Source organism: Sturnus vulgaris, chromosome 2 (assembly GCF_052056855.1).
Source record: "Sturnus vulgaris isolate bStuVul1 chromosome 2, bStuVul1.hap1, whole genome shotgun sequence".
NCBI lineage: Eukaryota > Metazoa > Chordata > Aves > Passeriformes > Sturnidae > Sturnus > Sturnus vulgaris.
Window position 1 is genome coordinate 88,406,151 of NC_142244.1, and position 19,476 is coordinate 88,425,626.

The window sequence follows — 19,476 nt, forward strand, 5'->3', positions numbered from 1 at the left end:
ATTAGAAGTAAAGAAAACCAAAGTATTCAACTTTGCAGAGACCTCAGGTTCCTCTGACTAAATCCGCCTTCAAATAGCAATCCCCAAGTCCCAAATGAAATCTGTTGGTGCTTTAGACCTCATCCTGCCTCTGGCAAGATGTTATCCCCATAACCCTTCAGCAGAATAAATAGATCATGTAATTTTTCACCTCTTTGCTATAAGACATTCTAACATGACTACCTTTAGAAGCCCCAGCAAGTCAGTTCAAGCTAGACTGGTGCTAGCTATACCAGTAAAACCTGACAGAAAAAACAATCTGAGCCAGCCTTTCACTCCCATGCTACTTCCACCAGCAGGCCATGTCTCTCAGTGTACAGACAACTGGGCTGAAGCCCAGACAAATACAAGTGCACTTACAAAAGCCTTGACAAAAACACTACTGCTGATGCAAGCAAGCACATCCTGTTTTAGCTCATATCCAACAGTTACCTAGAAAACTCTTGACTTCGCTTAAACTATGTTTAATTACACTAATTAATCATTTCTCGGTTCCAAAGGTCTGCAAAGTAGAAAGGAAACAACAGTTGAAGCTGTGCTTTTCTGTTCCTCAAAGAAGCAACAGTCAGCCACCTGAACCTGTAATAGCTAAACCTTTCACATTTTGTTGATGAACCAGAATATGACACCATTCATTTAAAAGGAATTATTTTTCTCATCTAAAACTATTAGATGCTATTAGAGCTATTAGTTCTAGAGGTATCTCTGTTTTCTGTATATTGCTTACTACCTTCCCTCATGTCAGCTTGTCCTATTTCTCCTGCTACAAAAATGTACAGATGTTTTTTTCTTTCTATGATTCTATGATCTATCTCCAGTCTGTACGTCTTCCACAGAAGTTAAGGTTTGATCCAACACCCACTGATGTCAGAGGAAGAGACTAGTCAGACCATAAAGAGAGGAAAACAGCCAGAATGTAAAAGGTCTGTTCTGACCAATTTAGTGTCTGGCTTTCACAGTTTTTAATGACACCAAGTGCCAAGAACAAAGACTCCCTCAGCTGGAGTCCTGGCAGGTATCATAAGCAGAGACGATGGGTCTGTGTAGTCTTCTTTCTCTGTGTACTTACCATCATGAACTCCACTTGCACACTGCAATCTATTTATGCTTCTGCAACAGAACAGAACAGAACTTGATTTTTTTTTTTTTAAAGGGAAAAGAAACCCCCAAACCTCGAAAAAAAGTACATCTTTTCATCCTATCTTCTGTTACCTATAAAAGTTCCTGTTGACCATAGTTACCTGTATACACACCCCGTACAGCCAAATGTAAGAGTTTCTGTGTATGTGGAACTGATGTACATATGTAAGTTTGCATATTTGCAAAAATTTCTCACCTACAGATATGCAGACAAACACCTTTTTCTGAGCAGAAAACCATCTACAGATGTTTCACTTACTTCTCTGTGCCCGTAGCAAAAAAAAAAAAAAAAAAAAAAAAAAAAAAAAAAAGTATGTTCAAATGGTTTTTTCTTAAGCAAATCTGCCATTATTAGGTCAAACTGAAAGAGGAAAGAGGCCAATATTTCTAAAAGGAAAAAAAACCCATAATATTTTGATTGGCCTTTTCAATGTTTTTGGAGAGCTCCTGAATAACACACTATATAAGAGACAGCTACCAATTGTATTCTACTTCACTGAAATTAAAAGCCAGTTTCAAGGGTAGCAACAACTCTGTCCAGCAAAATAATGTACCATCACGAGTTGTTTCTGTTTTTAGACTTTGTTTTCCTTGAGCAATACGAAAGCACTCATTTTAATTTCTCAAGCATTAAGAAAATCCCCCATCTCAAAGCCTACATTCACTCTGCCTAGGAAAGAACATGCACTTTTTTCCAAAGCAACATCATTATTGATTGCACTGTATCAATCAGAAACTGCACTACACTTCACAGCTCTCTGGGTTCTGTGTACCCATAGCCATTCATCCATTCTATCAGCAATTCCTTGGACAAAACCAGTGACAACAACGGAAAGCAAAGCCTGAACATTCTAAACCAGGTGGTGACTTGTACCAAAACATAAACAAAACCACCTTAAAACCTGAAGAACTATTTGTGAATCTTCTGTTTAAACTGTTTCTTGGGATATTCTAAAAGGACTGTAACTCTCAGCAGTCAACAGCCACATTTAGCTTTTTATGTCACCCTCCTGTGAGTTGTATTGCATTTTTCCCCCATGATGCAAATAGCCATAAATAGACATGGGAATCCAAAAATATGAAATTAGTTTTGTGGGATTTGTTTTCTTTACTTAAAAAGGGATGATGGTTGAAAGAAAGAAAGAAAAAAATCACATCATACAGTGCAATACATTTAATTACATTTAGAATTGTCTAGGGAAAAGAAAGAGCTGAGCAAATTTACCATCTGAAATGAAACCCAGAGTTTTAAAGCACATCAAAATAAAAACACACAAAAACAGAGAACTTTCCCAAAGTCAGAGTACAGGATGTATGTTTACTTTTTGCAGAAACAATTGTTGTACACAACAGACATTACTGTCATGCCTGATTAATAGGCATCATAGTATGGTAGTCCAGATCCCAGCTACAAAGTACTATGTTGAGCAAAATACATCAGGAGTTTTTTCTCCTACATGTTCAAAAACATAAAAATGGTTCTACTTAAGCTACATCACAACACTGCCCTGGCCCATTTGTGTTGGTAAAAACTATCTTTTGCAATCACATCTAGATAACCACTGCTAATGACTCAGAGAAGCACATTTATAATCTGGGATTTATGCCTTTTTTTTTTTTCAGTCAAGACTGATTAAAGTGATTTGGCAATACTGCAAACATAATTCAGCATCTTTGGCACTGTTTAGAAAACTGTGATCACAGCTTCACGTGCACTAAGACAGGTGGTCATCTGTAAAATTTCAGGCTGATGCATCCAAAGAACAGATATTCAGCCAGCCATTTGACCTATGGGTGAAAAAGATGGGTGGGAAAAGAAGAAGACAAGACCCAAGAGGGTATGATTAAGCAAATACCCTGTTCCTGAGAGGATAAAACTCCAGCATTAAAAATAGACACTGTGCAATGCCATCTCAAGTGTTGCATCGTATATTAACAACAAATTAAAAACTAAGACTTCTATAAAAATATAGAAGACAACTGATTTTGATACAAAACATCTTCTAACAATAATTATTTAAATACCTTATCAAATTGCAATAATATTTCTACCCCACATCTTCTCTTTCCTTTTAACTTTGCCTGAAATCAGTTCTTCAATGACACGAGCAAATCCACTTTGCTTCAAGCATTCTTCTGGCACCAAGAAATGGAAGCAGAGTATCAAGTTAATTAAGAGCATGATATTAAAAGCTGTGTTATCAGCAAAATGAAGGTGCAGACAGCAGCAGATTTTCTGTGGCTCTTTATGAGAGAACTTGTCTCCACTTCCATCTGAAAGTCAACATCTAGCGCTCTGAATGTGGAAATTCAGTTAAAGCCTGGAGGTAAAACAGCAAGAGATTTCAGATTCAAGCAGATATGAGAGAAATTCCAGCTCCAACAGGTAGACCACTGCTGCTACATGGGGCTATGTCTTCATTTGTAGGATTTTCACACAGTTGTTAGCAAATCCTTTCCAGAGGAAAAACAGGCCAGTCAGCCTGACAGCACAAATAAATGACAGTATTGTATTTCCAAAGCCTTCCAATGTGTTGCATGTCCCTCTCATCACTCACCACCATGTTTTCCAGTATAAATCATATTCATGGGGACATCACAGAGGTCCCACTCCAGCTTAATGCCCCTCCTGTTTAGAGAGGAGGCTGCTTCCCTGCTACTCATCTTACAAGTTTACTCATTATGTCTGCCATTTCAAGGATTTCCACACTGATATATTACTACCAGGAACACCACTCTTGAGCCTAAACTCTGCCTTCATTTCCACCCCTGCTAGCACCCAATGCTGAGTGTTGCAGAGGAATTCAGTATCTGATAAATGCAATGTCATACACACTCATCAGTACCAAAATATCACTTTCAAATGTGAATGTGACAGGTCTCTGGGAAGGGACTTTTTTTAGCATTTGAACCACACAGACACAGAATAACAGGTCTCAACAGCATATGGCAGAGTTTCTTTGTGTAAAAATCAGACAGAAAAGAGCAGGACGTGCCTGAAAGACAACATGGAAAACAGCTTTAGCTGGGCTGCCAGAAAAAGAGAACTGTGCTGGTATTTTGGTAAATATAAGCACATTCTATATACACACAGAGGTGCAGTTACTTTTTCTCTCAGAAAACGTCACTAAATATGATTGAAGAATATTCAAATTAATTCCCAAAAACATTTAAAACAACTCAACAAAGCTATGCAATGATAACAAAGAAACATGTAGCTTTATCTTCCTTTTCAACCTTCCTTTCAACCTACCCCTCCACTACCTTACTCACAGTGCCTGCTCTCAGCTGTGTGCAACACATCATTTAGGAGAAAACCACGTCTACACCCAGATTATTTCCAGCCACACACAGAACAACAGAAGAGCACAAATATATCCTGCACTGTTTTATCATTTCACTCTAGTCAGCAAACAATCATCTCAGATAAACGCAAGACTCTATTATAAAATATCTCCACTAAACAAAGCAAACTAAAAAAAAAAGCTTTTCTCTAAGTTAACCCACCTGCACAATTTTAACCAAACCCTTCCTACACACACATCCATTCACCTTGTAAAAGGGTACAACAGCTGTTCAAAGGTAAACAGGGAGGCAGGTGATGGGATGGGAAGGGAGGGGACTGACTTCCATTTGAGAGCTTGGGAAGGCTGAGCCTTTGGGAAGGTCAGGAAGCAGCTCTTTGGAGACAGAGGCTGGCTAGAACCACCTCTCATGCTGCCTACTCTCCAGAAGGATAGAATTGTTTATTTTCTGTGGGATATTACTTAACTTTGGTCCAGTAGGAAACAAAAAAAAAACCCCTTTATACCCCATATGGTACTCAGAGCTACCTCACAGGAAGGATTACAAGCCAACATTTTAGTAATGCATCAAACTTCCTGCTTCACACAAACTTCCAACCACAAGTGCTTCACCTTGACAAACAGCCTAACCAAGCACTCTGTCAGAAGTAAAAAGCTGATCATTTAGACCAAGAGTAGAAAGTGTTATGTATCTTGCAGCTGACAGAAACAGGAAAGATGAGATCCAGAATGCAGAGTTACTGACAATATAACAAATCCTTTCCTTGGTGTCAATGTCTTGTTGAAAACAGTCAACTATCAACCATAGTTTTATTTTGAAGTCATCTTTCTTCCTCTCTGGAAATTAATACATTTGCATACTTCTTTCTACCCACAGGGTAGCCATTAAAGAAGTTTTCATATTAGTAATCATCACTAAAATCAAAGTAGCTGAGAATATTTTTGGATAACCATGTAAACTGAAATATTATTTTTATAATTAGTGGTTTTCTTTGATTTAGGTATCTGCAGTAGTCAGCATGGGAACCTCATGCTTCACTTCTAAGTTTTCTTTCTTCCTCTAATGCTTTAGCATGCTATTTTTGAAAGAAGAGCAAATTCTTATCACTTAAAAATTCTACACAGCCTCTGTGCTGGACCTTCTAATTCACACAGTACCTTGAAGGTACTCCTTTAAAGCATTATTTCGGTATTTTTAAAATTTATTGTGCAGAGGGCTGCTTCTGCTTTCATTTTCTTTCTGAGAAATGCAAATCTCCCAACTTCTAAACTTTTGCGTACTTTCACTTTCTGACTGCTAATTCTGTTAATTCACTAGTACCAAAATTCCCTTGGACTTCATAGTTCCCCTTCCTTTATTTTTCTTTTTTATATTTTTTAAGAGGGTTGTTTTGGTGCTTTTTTTCGCTTTTTCAAGTCTTCCTTCTTGCAGTTCTTTATGTTCTCCTGATCTTCAATCACAATTCTAGAGTGTCTCCATTGTCTCCTTCCCAGCAATATCATCAAAACGACAGATAAATCCTATTTTCCCTATATTCTCCATAAACTAACATCAAGGTCTTTTAAAGTCTGTGTGCCTAGGACTCATATACAACCCTGCCAAACTTTCAAAAGCAGACCATGACTCTCAACTTGCCCTTTGCAAGTACCCTTTCTGTTCAGTTATATCTCTCTTGCCACCTTCACAGCTTCCCTGTTTCAACTGATGTAAATTCTAGTCTAATTCCCATGTGGAATCATAACAGCAGCTATGAGGAAAAAGGAGCCATTGAAAAAGAAAATCTCCCTTTCCTTCTTCTTATAGAAGTAACACTTATATTTTCTTTTTTTTATTCCCAAGCTCTTGCAACATTTTAGGTAAACTGAAGCTCTCCTCCTTCCAGAGCCACACAACATTACCCTCCCTAGAGGAACGTGTCTTCAAAGGCTCTCTAACTGGGATGCTAAACAATAAATAAACAACAACAATGACAATAAAGGCAAGAAAATAGATGGATTTTTAGCACTTCTTGGTTCCTCCTATCCTCAGATTTCACAGTTTAATTTATAAATCTCAGCAGCAGGTCTCAGATGGAAAATATCCGACCAAGGGGAGCACAGTGCTGCCATATCATTGCTCCCTCCACACAATTTCCTTGGCACCACCCATGTGCTGGGAACCTTAGCCTCAGCAAAATGCTGCATTTACTGCTCCACTTAGGGTTAGGGCTACCCTTAGGGTTATGGTTGAGAAAACCACAAAGCCTACAGCTCCAGGGACAGTGTTACTACAAAAGACATGCCAAGGGGAGCTCTCCACTAAAAATAGCAAAATACCATGCTGTGTGTCACCTGAAATCCTGCTGTTCCTGAAACCCTTCTTGACTGACTGTATTTTGCTGTTTTCTTTTAGAGTATATAGTCTGGTCATAAAAGATTGCTTGCTTCCAGCTTGAAAGCCTCTTGGGAACACAGAATTGTAACCTGCCATTCATCTATTAAGTACAGAACATTTCAAAACACCATGACACAGCAATCACAAAGTGAATTAAATATAGAATTAACAAGGCTTTTCTCCATATCCATCTCTAGATCAAGTGAAGCTGTAAATCCATAGCTCTTGCTGGATCTGTGTCTCTAGCACTGCTACCATAGGCACTACTATTTCTAGAAGAAATACAGTTCTTACTGATTCTTCTTGGAAAGGGTAATTTCACTAAAATATAGACTGGGGCAAAATAACAGGAACATGTATTCTTGGGTTATCTGTTCTTGCCAAAAGAAACATATTGTAGAAAAGATTCAGTCGAAGACATGTAGTTTTCTCAAGTGTTATAAACTTTGTAAGATGAAGTTTGTCTATTACTTGAATTAAAAAACCCTAAGTAATGACAACTGACAACTTAGATGGCAGCAACCATACATTTTGGGTTATTGCTCAACAAATGTTTCCTCAGAGTTGTTTGAGAAAAGGTATATTGCTTGGGAAGAGAAAGGATTTTGCTAGACATCAAAGCAAAGATGTACTTCAACATTTCCACTATTCTTACCTAAAGGGGAAGAGAAGGAAAATCTCTGTTTAATGGTGAAAGCAGTTCCTTATTACCACGAGATTTCCCCTATTTTTCTAATGGCCAAGTCATTTAAATACCATCACTAGTTCCACACCATTTTAAAAACCTCTTATATGCCATTGTATATCAAACATTACACTGCCATGTTACTGAACAACAGCTGAGATATACAGGCTCCCATGAAGTGAATGAACAGTTTGTAAAGCACTTTCCAATTGGTCAGCACAAGAGGAGCAATCAGAAGGTGGGACCAGCAGCATCTGTGCCTGTAACTACACCTGCTCAACACCACTTCTTAAAAGACTATTCTTTTCACTTGCTTACATTTTTCCAAAGTGTGTGTCCAGAAAATTTTTATGCTGAGTGTTTGGGTCAGACTGGTTTTTAAAGAACAATCATCAGTTTCAGCTCAGCTGAAACCAAGTTCAGCTGCTACCAAGAGTAAGGTCTAAAGAAAAAATGTTTGGCATAACAAGAAAAAAAAAATCCCAAACCAATCGACTGTCAGTCTTTCTATTCTAATCCTTTAAAAAGACACAGTAAACACAGATCCAGTAGAGGTTAATTCACAACTAAAATCTCCAAAGATGCCAAAAGAATGAACACTCTTGATTTCCACAGGTAACATAGGTACATGCATTGCCTTACAGGTACCCCAAGGGGTTCAGAAGACAGCTCCTTATAATAATCATTCAACAGCTTGCCTAAATATTGAACTTGGCCAACAGAACCTGTATTTCTACAACAAGTCTTCAGGGATAAGAAAGAAATATCATATTCAAAAACACAGGTAAAAATGGCCAAACCAAAGTATCAGGAGATGTAACTGAAGAGCAATACTGGCAAGTTGTCAGAAGACCAGGACTGATGGTTGGAAGTAGAAATAAGGTCAGAAACAACTTGGCTGAGAGGAATCATTGCAGTAAAGAGCTGGGAAATTGCCAAAATGGGCAGATTGAAGAGATGAGACAAGTAGCAAAAGGGGGAAAACCAGGGGGAGCAGTCTAAACTAGTGGAAGGAGATTGGGAAACATCTCTGGGAATGGAAGAGATACTGGACACAGATTTCAAGGGAGAAGAAGACAGCTTCTGCAGAAAGAATAAAGTACCAACTAGCTTGGGTGTCCAACCCAAGACACCCATGAGTCACCATTGGAAGTATACATCTTTTTACATAATATATGAAGTAATAGATGGGAGGGCTTAGATACTCTACAAAACTGAAACCAGATCTTAAATCAGGCACATATCTGAGAAATATTGTACTGACCAATGGCAAAAGGAAAATTTTCAAAGATTTGCCTTGCACAACACAGAAACTTTGAAGAGTGGTAAAGTTGCGTCATAGGCCTCTGGAAGGACGCAGCTCTTAATTAAAAAAACAATTTTGTCCTTCTCTTCACCTAATCTCCTGCTTTGATGGCTGTACAACTTCCAATTTCTGCAGCAAATAAAACTGTTACACTCAATCATGGTCTTTACTGAACAGTTCATCCCCAGATTAGGCCCCTCCTGTGCACTAAATACAACAAGAGAAAAGTACATCATCTAACTAAAGATTTAGCATCATTGAAATCCACAAGGCCAAACAGTGGTTACATGGAGTGCTCTTTTAAGACAGCTATTTTGACAGCAGTGTGGGTCATTTGCAGTTTAAAATGCTGCATTCATGCCTCTGAACTGCCACGTTTATATGGAGCAGCATTGCTTTCCATTCGGCAGGGATCCAGTTCCAAACACCTCTCCCAGTCTCAGATGTAATGATGGATTATTTCTTCCCCCACACTTTGGGAGTAGAAGTTATGATCACTGGAAAACTACGAGGACGATGTTCATAGAAATATGTGACTGGATAACAAAGCAGGTTCATGAGTCCACAGGGAGTTAAGTGTCACAGGCCAAAAGCTTCCAGCTTCTAGCTGTGACACCAACCAAACATACATATATAATAAGGCTTTTCTACTGATATTACCATCTACTGGTATCATATTAATTGTTGCTCTAACTGTCTGTGTGATATCATACAATTTTGAACTTTAAAAAGTGACACATAAAACCTGGAAGAGATAAGATAACCTTAAGATAATTCCCTTGTGCAGATAACGTCCATTCTTAAGAATGGAAATGCTGAGAAATGCTCTCTACAGACCTTCTGGACCTGGACAGGAAGATTTATCCTAGATTTTACATTTTACGTGTAGCATCTTCCACAAGACAACATCTGAGAACCTTTTCTAAAAGAAAAGATGCAATGTTCAGTAAGTTTTAATATTTACAGAACTCTAATCAGAATTAACAGTGCACTAGCACTTAGCACTTTATGGTAAAAAATGTAACAGAAAAATGGCACTAAGAGCTCTGCAAGTAGCTCTGGTGAATGAAGATTTTACCACACTGCTGTTCAAGTTTACAACCTCCCAAGCAAAGTCAATGTGAACACTTCAGAAATGTCAAGCCAACAGTTTAAATTAAGCTGCTGAACTTTGCACTAAAGTTGCTGAAGCGTAGGGACACATTTTGTTCCACCTGCCCTGCTGTGGGAGGCAGTAGTTTTCAGCCAAATGAATGCAAAAAGTAGCTACACGATTGAAAGAATTGTTAGTGGCAAGACAAAATGTAGGTGGCTAAGGGGAAAAAACTAAAAAAATTAACATCTTTAGAGATTTTTAGAGATCAGTACCTACTGTATTCAGCACAACACAAACCGTTCCTCCCCCCAAGTTGGTTTCTGAAAGAGCAATGTAAAAAATTAGAGGCTTAGCAAACTATGAAAAATTATTCACTTAACACTGGTCATCACAGAGAAAATGTAGAGAAAGAGCTGGAAAAAGAAGAGACTCCAAGCAGGCAAAGTATTTTTAAAATACTTTGATATAAAGCTGTTTCATTCTGAAGTCTTATGATAACTCTTAAAGACTGGACAATTATTTAAAAATTCTTAAGTCTGAATCCAAGCTTCAGACTGTCAAGGCTTAACACTTGAAGCAAACACAAACCGGAATTATAGAAAGGTCCAATGCCTAACCTTAGCAGTAAACCCAGCACTGCATTTCAACACAATATATATTTAACAGCAGGGAATGAGTGGAAGCACAAATTCTCAGCAAATCTCTATGTTTCCACTCCTAGCTGTAATTTTCACCCTAGTGACTTGTTCTATTCATGGCAAGGACAAACTGCAAGCATCAAATTCTTTCTAATCACATTTCATTTTGCTAGAAGGAAGTTAGAGAAAACTCATTGCTACAACAGGGTAGAGTCAGGTAAAACAGTTTTTCAAGCAGAGAGGTAATCTGGGCTTCTTAACCTTGTATAAAAGTAGGGAACTGAGCATGTGCAGAAGCTTTCACAGGAATTGGTTATAGTTGCAGGATTCTGCCCAGTTTGCAACATTGCAGTAAGGATACCTTAACTATAAACTGCCCCAAGGAATTGAAGTATGCTGTTTCCAAAGATTTGCATCTACACCTATATGTTCCTATAAATAGTCATACGGTAGGAAGAATAATTATTCTTCTGAAAGTTTAGATACAGGGTAACACATATAATTTTGTTAAGGAAGACTAAAATACCCGTGCTTGTGAGAGCTGATGACCCCAACAGCTCTAAAACATCTTACCTAGCAATGGGAGTTAGAAGCACACAAACCTTATACCAGGCCTCTGTCTGCAGGTTCTCACTCAGAGTGACACAGCCCCGCTTGCTTCCCATATGCTCAGATTCAGGATGCGTCAGGATGCCAGGGAAGTCCAGCTATGAAGCCCAGCCCCCGCTTTTGCATCCCCCCCAAGCACACCCCAGCTAGAGCTACAGGTTTGGAATACCTCCAGATTTTTTTCAGAAATTACAGCTCCAAAGTGCTCCACTGGCAAATGCTACAAAACCTTGATGAGAAGCATACTGAATTAATTTTTCTATCACTATCTGTCCTCCTTCCCGTACTGTCTTATCCTCTACACTCATTTCCCTTCACATCCCTCCTTTAAATCCATACTCCTTTTCTCCTATGCTATTCCCTTTCACCTCACTTGGTTACCTCCTTCACAAGATCTGCTCTGTCTGCAACAAACCGGCAAAACTCAGCTGTACTTAGAGAGAAGCAACTCACACACAACAGGCTTCTCTGTCAGCACACCAGAGCAGCAGATGCACAAACAAGATTCAGGAATTAATGAGATATACAAGAACATTGAAGGGCACAAGTGGGCCAGGTCTAAACATAACAGTTCAAGAATGTCAATGTCTTTTTGAAAATATCCTGCTGGTTTCATACAAGGTCTTAGCAGTATCTCACTGCTGTACATAACGAGTACTTTCAGTGGATACTGACGCACATTTACAAACCTCTGTTGCAGAGAAATCCTTGGTCACATATTACAAGCTGGACAGAAAGTCTCCTCCACCTAACAGCAAGATCTCAACTTGCCTGGAAATTCAGGGAAAACTACATTACTCCCTTATATATCATCAAGATGCTTTTAGCTAAGTTAGGCTGTACCTCGATACTTCAACTTCCCAGTTCACTATTTACTGCATATTTGATAAAATCATCATAAATTCAAGAATTTCACACTCAATGGAAGTCCAGAAACAGCCTTCTTGCTGAGTGAATATACCTTACTGAAAGCTTCAAATGCTGTTTTCAGGAAGTGCTAACATATTTCTGTAGTACTGGCACCTGCCTTTCCTCTGCAAGAGACAAAAGTAGCTGGATTGGTGGGCTAACAGAAGCACAATGTCCACCTGTGTTGGCTCATGCAGTATCATTAAACCCAGTTTATGGTACAGGGAAAATGGAGCAGTAACTGCCAGGAAAGCCTTTGGCAACTGCCAGGAGTGTTTGCCTGCACACCTCCCTTACCATGGATTACACAAACCTCAAAGACTATGACCCTACCACTCCCCTGTGCAGTCGAGACACACGCCCTCCTCACAGTCACGTCCTGCATTTACCGTGTTCCTGTTATTTTCTGTACTTCACTTGATTTCCTCTTCCTTCTCAACCTGCTTTGTCTTGATTGTTGCTTGGTTTTGCCTCACGTGCCACCAGCCTGTGGCGACATTTCCCACCACAAGCAAAGCACTACAGAGAACAGAACACAGAAAGCAAAGGAAGGAGGGCAGTGGTAGCAGGAGGTGCCTGTGAAGCAGAAAAGGGAAATGCCTCCTTCTATCTGAGATCCAGCAGAATCAACTTTATCTGTAGGAAAGAGCTTATTGTATTAGATAAAGCAGCAATAGGTGTGATTTAAACACATTTGAGGCTATGCCTATCTGTCTGACAGATGTGCATGAAGTAGATACACCCTAAAGCCTTCTTCTTCCAAAATCAACAACATTTTCCAACAATGTTTCTGCAAAGGATGTCTGTTTGAGATTTAGGTAGATAATCCAACAATGGAGAGGAAATTCAGTTTGTTAGACAAGAAACAGGAAGGGAAGCGGCAAGCAGAAGCAAAGAGCGTGTAAGACAGAGCTCTGAGTTCTGCTGCCTCTGTTATTTGATCTCTCATCTCTCTTCAAAGAAAACAGGTAGAGGTTTCAAACTTCATCTCCAAGCAAGGCAATTTGTCTTCATATCCAGTCAAGATATGGGGAAGTTTTTCCAACAGAGACATCTACAAAGGGGGTCCAAGGGGTATTGTTACATTTTAATGGTGCATCTTAAGCACTAGCAATTGGGCAATTAAAATTTGCTGCTGCAGAGCACAGCCCATAAGCCTGAATTAAATCTTAACAAGGAAACAAGAACTGAAAGGGGATCCTTAGCCTTCTCATTTTCCTTCCTAATTCTAGTAAAATAATACAGAGACTGAGGAACCAGAACATATAGCAGTTATTTCTCCTAGCAGTCAGTTCACTCTACAGGGAGAACTTCCATTTAATACAACATCTGTACATTCAAGCTGGACTTGAATAGGTCAAAGAGATGATTAATGACATGCAACCCTCAATATATCTGAGATCTTAAGACTGAAAATTCTGCTACCTGAGAAGGGGTACAGCCTTCAGTCTCAGCTGACAGCAAGTGAGATAGATGTAAAGTAAGCAAGTTTCTGCAGAGGTGTCATCACTGTCTTCAATAAGGAAGCCCAACACCCTCTGAAGATCACATGGCTCTTTTGCCACACTTTGGCAGGGTTCTTTGTTTCTCCATGGCTCCCTGCAAGCTACCACCCACTATAGATTAAGTTAAAATTAGCTCATTAAAAAGAAATTAAATCAGAGGCAAAGCTGTCATGTATCTAGCAAAATACATACAGCTTAGATACAGATACTTGAAAACAGCCCTGAAATCACGATTTGCTATCAGTACTGCAGCAGGGAGCAGTGAGTAAAAGAGGTCACATCCACCTCTAAGTTTGAAAGTGCCAGAACTTCTAAATTTAAGAACACTGAATGTCAAGTTCCTGCCAAAAATACATATGCCCCCCCTGCCATTCGCTCCCACCTAACATTTGCATAGAGAGTCAGAGAGACTTATGAAAAAATTGGCAAGATATTGCATTCTCTGAGTTCCTAGAAGCAAGGCAGTCCACTGAATTAACATCTTCAGAAGCAGGAAGAAAACCTTAATAAGCTTCTAATTAAGAGCTTTTGTGAAAAGCATTAGCAAACAGTTGTTTCGTAGTGGGAAACTGCAAACTAATCTTGTTTTACGCACAACAGGGTTTTTTAGAGTTTGAGGCCAGAGACAAAGATGAGTCTCTGCCTCTGTTGTTTAAGAAGTAACACAGCACGACCCTCCCAGCCGGGTCTCTACTGACAGCCTTTACAAGCTGAACACCAGAGGCTTCTGCAGAAGGATGATATCGGCCTGCGGATGGAGGGCTTCTGTCAGCACCGTGCTGGACCACCCAGGCAAAAGCCCCTTTAGTGTCTCTGCAGTCCAAGCTGGGCTCTGATCAGCATATATTGACTTTACTCATGGCACGGGGGGAACGTATGCCACTGGAATAAAGCTTCAAGTTCATTCTTAACGCTGCTCCGCCAAACCTACATAAGACGGATGATGGTGCATCAGTACTGCAAAGGCATTTCTACCATATTTCACAACCATATTCCAGCTCAATAAACGGGCAAAAATCTGAAATATGCACCAAACTAAACACACAATTTTGCTTCCTTTTAAGGCTTCTCAACATGGGAAAGGAATCGTGCAACCCGGCCTGTAATAAATTAGGGGAGGTTAAACATCATCGCTGTGTTGGATGTCTCGCTCCCGCGTTCCCCCCGGAGGCGGCTGTTTACGCGCTGTACCTTCCACACTCGCTGTTTACACGCCCCGCCGCAGCCCGGCACGGCTCGGCACGAGCCACAGCGAGAGCTGAGCGCGCACGGACACAGAGGCAGCGCTGCCGGTGACAGCTCCGGCGACCGAGCTGTCCTGCGGGCAGGGCCTCCCCAAGATGGGGGCTCGGCCGTGCGCGGAGCCGCCTCCCGCCGCAGCCGCCCGACCCCGCCGCGCTCGGCACCCGCCCCCGCACCTTCTCCCGCTGCCCCTCGCCTCACGGCCGCCCGGCTGGCGCCCATCGCTCACCTCCGCAGCCGCGGCTGTCCGGGCACCGCCCCACGGCAGCCACCGGCCCCGCGCCCCCAGCGGCTCCGGCGCCCGCCCGCTCTGACGGCGCCGGGAGCGGCGGCCCCGCCCCGGCCCTGGCCCGGCCCCCTGCGGCCTCAGCCGCGCCGGCATCGCCCGCCCGGCAGCCGGGGCCGCGACGGGAGCGCTTCAGGCTGCCCCCGCCGGCCGCCCGGGGTGTCAGGGTGTCATCTCCGGCTCCGGAGGATCCAGAAATACAGAAACTAGGATTCTCTTACATCTTCATCTGCAGTTCAGCGTTGGAGGTAGAAGAAATTCTTCCTAATGTCCAAACTAAATTTCCCTAGCTCAGCTCATCACTACGTGCTTTTGTCCTGTCGCTAGGTGCCTGGGGGTAGAGGCAGATCTCCACTCAGCTGCAGCCTCCTTTCAGGTGGTTTAGAGAGCACTAAGGTCTCCCCCGAGTCCCCTTTTCCCCAGGTTAAACGGCCTCAGCTCCCTCAGGTGTTCCTCATAGGACTTGTGCTCCAGACCTTTCACCAGCTCCATTGCTCTTCTCTGGACATGCTCCAGCACCTCATTGTTTTTATTGAATTGTGGGGCCCAAAACTGGACACAGCACTCAAGGTGTGGCCTCACTTGTGTGGAGTACATGGGGAGAATTACCTCCCTAGTCCTGCTGCTCACACTGATACATTTACCATGTTCCATCCATCCATCCTCCTTCTCCACACTTGAAGATGCTCAATAGCTGTCTCACTCACACGCATGTGCTGAAATTGCTGTGTAGCTGGAGGCTGGGCTCCATTTCTTAACCAATTTCTGTATCCCAATCCCGTCAATGAGGGATTTATCATGCTCAAGCATTGTTAAGAGTCATTTGAAAGAATGTAGGAAGTGGTCACAGTCCAGCTCTGGCTCATGCTATTATTTTTACATGATGCAAAAAAGCCACAGAGAATACAGGCTACTAAGTTACCTTGTGGGAACTCCCAGGAGGGAGGTGAGGAGCTCCTGCACCGAGGAAAGACGCTGAAGTGGGGAATCCGTGAGACACAGACACACTTGTCTGGATGCCTCCAGCCAACTGTGCATGACCTGCAGAGGACTGCTGCCAAGAACCAGCTGAGTCAGTCCTAACACCACTCTAGTGCAAGAATTTTAATTTGCCCGTTGCAGCTCCCTTGTGCTGGAAGCTGCCAGCTGAAGTCCCCAGTACAATCTGAACTGGGATAAAGAAGCCATGAGAGCCAGCTTGAATTTTTCATTTTTCTTTCTGCATATCCTTGGTGAAATTCCATGAAGGGCTCCCTACTTCAAAATCACACAGACCTTATAGAGGTGTTTTCAATGCATAGTCAAACATGCATAATTTTTCACATTTACCTACGCCCATAGTTTCGCACAAAGCTAATAAACCTTGCCACATTTTTTAGCAAAGAGACAGAAAATAAGAGTTCCTCTGCATACCACACAAACTTAAAGCCATCCTCACAAAGAAGTATTAAATATACTGGGTGAGAACAGGCTGGAAAGCAAGTAGACATTGTCACTAGCACCTTTCAAATAAAATACAGATCTTGACAGCAAAAAAATCCGTTTATTTGTATCTGATGACATTATTAATCATCATCAACCAAAATACAACCTTTGTAAACAGCAGACTTGGACAGTTCCCTGCCAAGGACTCTGCAAGAACGATGTTTACTATTGATATTCATTTAGTATTAGGAAATTGAAACAGCACTAAAACCCAAGGGACCAGGAGGGCTTTAGGCTGCACCAGTGTTGAAGGAGGATGTGAGGCCAAGATATTTGTAGCAGAGCAGCCTGAATTACCCAGGGCAAAATACAAGAAAACCCAGCAGGGTAGGAATGGATAGGCTAGAGAGGTTTTCCATTTACCTGATTTTTTTCTAAGATTATGTTTTATTAAACTGTAAGTAATGAAACCTCCCAAATAGAGAGGAGTTGTATTTCAGTACAGTACTTAGAGAGCTGCTCTGGGGCCATTACCAGGTTTAAGATTATTTCATATTTTCTTCAGTGGTGTAAATTCACTGCCAATTTTATTTGTGGACAATCCAACAGCTGACACTGTGATGAACAAAAGAACTGGGCCGTCATATAAAAGTTCTGGAACAGATGATAAAGTATACTGTTCAAAGTTTTTTTTATTTTTAATAGCCAAATCTCAAGTTGTATGTCCAGGAAAAGAACACAAAGCTATATCCAGGGAAAACAAGCCATACACTGAGAAAACATCAGAGTGAAAAACTACTGATTCAGAAAAAGGCATCGGGGTCATAAGGGACAGGGAATTGAATATGAGATCCCACCTTAACATGGTGTGTTAAGTGACAAAATGTGACACTCACTTGGAAGCACAACCAATAGTGTAAAAAGAAAGCAGGGCTTTTACCTGTATGTAGATTAATGGAAAAATCAGTAATAGAGGTTTATCTCCTTCCTAAAAGGAGATGGCAAATTCCCCCACCCGTGATGGGACTAAGGGAGGCAGGTAAAACACAAGATTTTAGGAAGTCAATCCATGCATTTCATTGCATCTTTTTCTTACATTTTCCTGCTATAATGCATTTGAAAGTTAAAAAAATAAGATACATCTTTGCAAAGCCATCCCCTCTTCTTCTCCCAGAAGTGAAAACTGAATTCAAATTCTAATCACAAGACAGACATGCTCTTCCTTACAGAGGGATTACTGGCTATTGAAGTATCCTATAAAGAGAAAACATAATCAGATTTTATGCCATTTTCAAGAGCTGATGCCCTTCTCTGGCATAAAAAGCTTCACAGAAGGTCAGACTAAATGAAAGGTGTCAAAATGGACCTGAATGTCCAGTCTCACCTGATAAAGGGCTTTATGGAGTTTTTGCCTGTCAACTGAGCAATACAAATTTCTACACATCTGATAATCAATCCCCTCAACACACTATTTACACTCATCTTCCTCAGCATGCCAACAATCCAACGTGTAACAGATTTCTTCCCACTCAGAATCCCAGAAACCATCCTGCTAAGACTGTTGGCGAGGTACGGCTGCTACAGAACCAAAAGCCTGAGACAACAGCTAATAAATATTAGACCTTTGTGACCTCAGAAACTCTTCAAAACTTTCCCCATCAAAAAGGCCTCGAAAGTTCCTGTCACAAATTGACTAGGAAAAGTTCATATTCCACTTTGAGTGGTAATGAAAGACAACACAATACAGTTTTACAGTAGCACAGTTTATCATTAGAACTTATGAAGTACAAGCCAATTTCTGCTTTGCTATTTTTCCATAGTTTCTTTTAAAGCAATAGTAGCAATATTACAGATTTTAAAAATATTGTTCTAGGTCACAGAGATTTATTTGTATCATTTCCTCTGTTACTAAAAAATCTTTAGGGAAATTATTCCGTTCAATTTCATTGCAGCCCATTAGCACCTACAGGCCAGCCAAAAAAGAATATTGCATATGAAAGCCTCCACCAGGACACACCAACCTCAACTTGACATAAAAATATTTTTTTCAATGTTCAGCTACTAAAATACATTATTACTTGAAATATATCACCTTCTACTGACCTAATTAAGCAACTGTTAAAATACTAATCTTGTTGCTTCTTCCACTTTCAGTGTTCAAGAACATTAATAATAAACCTACTGCAAATCCTGAAAATAAAGCATAGTCCATTTCAAGAGGCTGCTCTCTACTCTGCTCACACAATTTTCTTCTTACAGACTGTCAACCAAGTCATTGTGGATTGTGCCACTTACAGAAATAACTGGTTAATGATCTTGTGAAGATATCTGCAATAAAACCATGCCAGAGACAGAAAATTTAGCAGGCAGATTTGGAAAAACAAAAATGAGAAAGGACCTTAAGGTTTCTGGTTATTATTCTGTCAACTACAGCTTATGACTAGAACTAAGCTGTTGTGCTCTTCAGCTTGTATTGTATATTTACAATATACAGATTCTAAATGACCACATATCAAGGCAGCATAAAATCCATGATTTTAACAAAGCTGCTACAGTGAGAGTTTTTTAAAGATGCTTAGTCTTTCTTTCTGAGAGGCACATCTTAAATACTAAACGTGTAATACTTTTTAAACACCAACTCTTTTCTCTCACTTTTCAACAGATGTGCATGTGGACCTTCGTTAAACACTCATACATTTACCTCTCTTAGTAGCGTGAAAGAACAGTTAACAGACTAATGAATTTTCACAGTAAATGACCACGGCCTGGTCAAAGTGTGTTTACAGCTCTGTAAATACTACTGTCTTTGCAGGATTGGACCACAGAGAGAACATTTTAAGTGCTGAAACAGGATATTGTAACACAGACAGGTCCTAACTGACAGAGCCACAGCCTGCAACATCAGTCTTGACAGCGT

General features: G+C 40.6%; 1 protein-coding gene across 6 annotated transcripts in view; it reads right to left on the reverse strand.

The window, feature by feature from the left end:
- Positions 1–15,155, reverse strand: part of INPP4A (inositol polyphosphate-4-phosphatase type I A) — a 111,831-nt gene extending 96,676 nt beyond the window's left edge. For 4 of the 6 annotated variants that reach the window (XM_088160010.1, XM_088160007.1, XM_088159996.1 and 1 more), the window contains exon 1: positions 15,078–15,155. The gene's annotated coding sequence lies outside the window, so the exon portion shown is untranslated. The remainder of the gene's footprint in view (positions 1–15,077) is intronic. The other 2 variants (XM_088159982.1, XM_088159985.1) reach the window with 2 other exon arrangements.
- Positions 15,156–19,476: the final 4,321 nt, after the last annotated feature.